Source organism: Triticum urartu, chromosome 1A (assembly GCF_056163025.1).
Source record: "Triticum urartu cultivar PI428250 chromosome 1A, HENAU_Tu73, whole genome shotgun sequence".
NCBI lineage: Eukaryota > Viridiplantae > Streptophyta > Magnoliopsida > Poales > Poaceae > Triticum > Triticum urartu.
This window is the reverse complement of record NC_141873.1, coordinates 70,946,117-70,949,982: the sequence shown is the minus strand read 5'-3', so window position 1 is coordinate 70,949,982 and position 3,866 is coordinate 70,946,117.

The window sequence follows — 3,866 nt, the reverse complement described above, 5'->3', positions numbered from 1 at the left end:
TCAACACTTGATGTTCCTTTTTTACTTCTACCTCTGCTGATTTCAGCATTGCAAATACTTCAGGAATGGTCTTTTCCATCCCCTGCATATTGAAGTTCATCACAAAGCTCTTGTAGCTTGGTAGAAGCGACTGAAGGATTCTGTCAATGACCGCGTCATCCGGGAGATTAACTCCTAGCTGAGTCAAGCGGTTATGCAACCCAGACATTTTGAGTATGTGCTCACTGACAGAACTATTTTCCTCCATCTTACAGCTGAAGAACTTGTCGGAGACTTCATATCTCTCGACCCGGGCATGAGCTTGGAAAACCATTTTCAGCTCTTCGAACATCTCATATGCTCCGTGTCGCTCAAAATGCTTTTGGAGCCCCGGTTCTAAGCTGTAAAGCATGCCGCACTGAACGAGGGAGTAATCATCAGCACGTGTCTGCCAAGCATTCATAACGTCTTGGTTCTGTGGGACGGGTGCGTCACCTAGCGGTGCTTCTAGGACATAATCTTTCTTGGCAGCTATGAGGATGATCCTCAGGTTCCGGACCCAGTCCGTATAGTTGCTGCCATCGTCTTTCAGCTTGGTTTTCTCTAGGAACGCGTTGAAGTTGAGGACAACGTTGGCCATTTGATCTACAAGACATATTGTAAAGATTTTAGACTAAGTTCATGATAATTAAGTTCATCTAATCAAATTATTCAATGAACTCCCACTTAGATAGACATCCCTCCAGTCATCTAAGTATAACATGATCCGAGTTGACTAGGCCATGTCTGATCATCACGTGAGACGGACTAGTCAACATCGGTGAACATCTTCATGTTGATCATATCTTCTATACGACTCATGCTCGACCTTTCGGTCTTCTGTGTTCCGAGGCCATGTCTGTACATGCTAGGCTCGTCAAGTCAACCTAAGTGTATTGCGTGTGTAAATCTGTCTTACACCCGTTGTATGTGAACGTTGGAATCTATCACACCCGATCATCACGTGGTGCTTCGAAACAACGAACTGTCGCAATGGTGCACAGTTAGGGGGAACACTTTGTTGAAATTATTATGAGGGATCATCTTATTTACTACCGTCGTTCTAAGTAAACAAGATGCAAAAACATGATAAACATCACATGCAATCAAATAATAGTGACATGATATGGCCAATATCATATAGCTTCTTTGATCTCCATCTTGGGGCTCCATGATCATCTTGTCACCGGCATGACACCATGATCTCCATCATCGTGTCTTCTTGAAGTTGTCTCATCATCTATTACTTCTACTATTGTGGCTAACGCTTTAGCAATAAAGTAAAGTAATTACATGACGTTTATGTTGACACGCAGGTCATAAATAAATAAAGACAACTCCTATGGCTCCTGCCGGTTGTCATACTCATCGACATGCAAGTCGTGATTCCTATTACAAGAACATGATCAATCTCATACATCACATATATCATTCATCATTCATCACAACCTTTGGCCATATCACATCACAAAACACTTGCTGCAAAAACAAGTTAGACGTCCTCTAATTGTTGTTGCAAGTTTTTACGTGGCTGCTATAGGTTTCTAGCAAGAACGTTTCTTACCTACGCCAAAACCACAACGTGAATTGCCAATTTCTATTTACCCTTCATAAGGACCCTGTTCATCGAATCCGATCTGACTAAAGTGGGAGAGACAGACACCCGCCAGCCACCTTATGCAACTAGTGCATGTCAGTCGGTGGAACCGGTCTCACGTAAGCGTACGTGTAAGGTTGGTCCGGGCCGCTTCATCCCAAGATGCCGCCGAATCAAGATAAGACTAGTAACGGCAAGCAAATTGACAATATCAACGCCCACAACTACTTTGTGTTCTACTCGTGCATAGTAACTACGCATAGACCTAGCTCATGATGCCACTGTTGGGGAACGTTGCAGAAAACAAAAATTTTCCCTATGTTTCACTGAGATCAATCTATGGAGTCAACTAGCAACGAGAGGAGAGTGCATCTACATACCCTTGTAGATCGCGTGCAGAAGCGTTCAAGAGAACGGGGATGATGGAGTCGTACTCGCCGTGATCCAAATCACCGATGACCAAGTGCCGAACGGACAACACCTCCGCGTTCAACACACGTATGGAGCGGATGACGTCTCCTCCTTCTTGATCCAGCAAGGGGGAAGGAGAGGTTGATGAAGATCCAGCAGCACGACGGTGTGGTGGTGGATGCAGCAGTGATCGCAGCAGGGCTTCGCCGAGCTTCTGCGAGAGGGAGAGGTGTAGCAGGGGAGAGGGAGGCGCCAAGGCTTGAGGTGTGGCTGCCCCCCTCCCCCCTTTATATAGGCCCCCTAGGGGGGTGCGCCGGCCCTAGGAGATGGGATCTCCTAGGGGGGCCGGCGGCCAAGGGGTGGAGTACCCCCCAAGGCAAGTGGGGCGCCCCCTCCCCTAGGGTTCCCAACCCTAGGCGCATGGGGGGGGCAAAGGGGGGGGGTGCACCAGCCCACTATGGTCTGGTTCCCCTCCCCACTTCAGCCCATGGGGCCCTCCGGGATGGGTGGCCCCACCCGGTGGACCCCCGGGACCCATCCGGTGATCCCGGTACAATACCGGTGACCTCGAAACTTTCCCGATGGCTGAAACTACACTTCCTATATATAATTCGTCACCTCCGGACAATTCCGGAACTCCTCATGACATCCAGGATCTCATCCGGGACTTCGAACAACTTTCGGATTACTGCATACTCATATCTATACAACCCTAGCGTCACCGAACCTTAAGTGTGTAGACCCTACGGGTTCGGGAGACAAGCAGACATGACCGAGACGACTCTCTGGTCAATAACCAACAATGGGATCTGGATACCCATGTTGGCTCCCACATGCTCCTCGATGATCTCATCGGATGAACCACGATGTCGAGGACCTAATCAATCCCATACTCAATTCCCTTTGTCAATCGGTACGTTACTTGCCCGAGACTCGATCGTCGGTATCCCAATACCTTGTTCAGTCTCGTTGCCGGCAAGTCACTTTACTCGTACCGTAATGCATGATCCCATGATCAACCACTTGATCACATTGAGCTCATTATGATGATGCATTACCGAGTGGGCCCAGAGATACCTCTCCGTCATACGGAGTGACAAATCCCAGTCTTGATTCGTGCCAACCCAACAGACACTTTCGGAGATACCTGTAATGTACCTTTATAGTCACCCAGTTACGTTGTGACGTTTGGCACACCCAAGGCACTCCTACGGTATCCGGGACTTGCACAATCTCATGGTCTAAGGAAATGATACTTGACATCCAGAAAAGCTACAGCAAACGAACTACACGATCTTTGTGCTATGCTTAGGTTTGGGTCTTGTCCATCACATCATTCTCCTAATGATGTGATCCCGTTATCAATGACATCCCCATGTCCATAGACAGGAAACCATGACTATTTGTTGATCAACGAGCTAGTCAACTAGAGGCTCACTAGGGACACATTGTGGTCTATGTATTCACACATGTATTACGATTTTCGGATAATACAATTATAGCATGAATAATAGACAATTATCATGAACAAGGAAATATAATAATCATTTTATTATTGCCTCTAGGGCATATTTCCAACAAGTGCATGCAGTTATCTATAGGGTTTGACGGTGGAAGGGAATTGCAAACACAATGAGCACAAGCTCTCGGGATAACATCAGAGAGTATCTTCTGAATCTACTGGTGCAGCAGGCGATCATCTGTAATAAGGGGCTCTCCGGAAGGAAGTAATTACGAGAACCTAGAGTTAGAGTTAGCAAATTCGTTTAACCCGAGTAGAAGAGAGTTCAGAGTCCCAGAGTAAAGATCGAGGAGTAAAAGATCCTAATACCACCCAAAT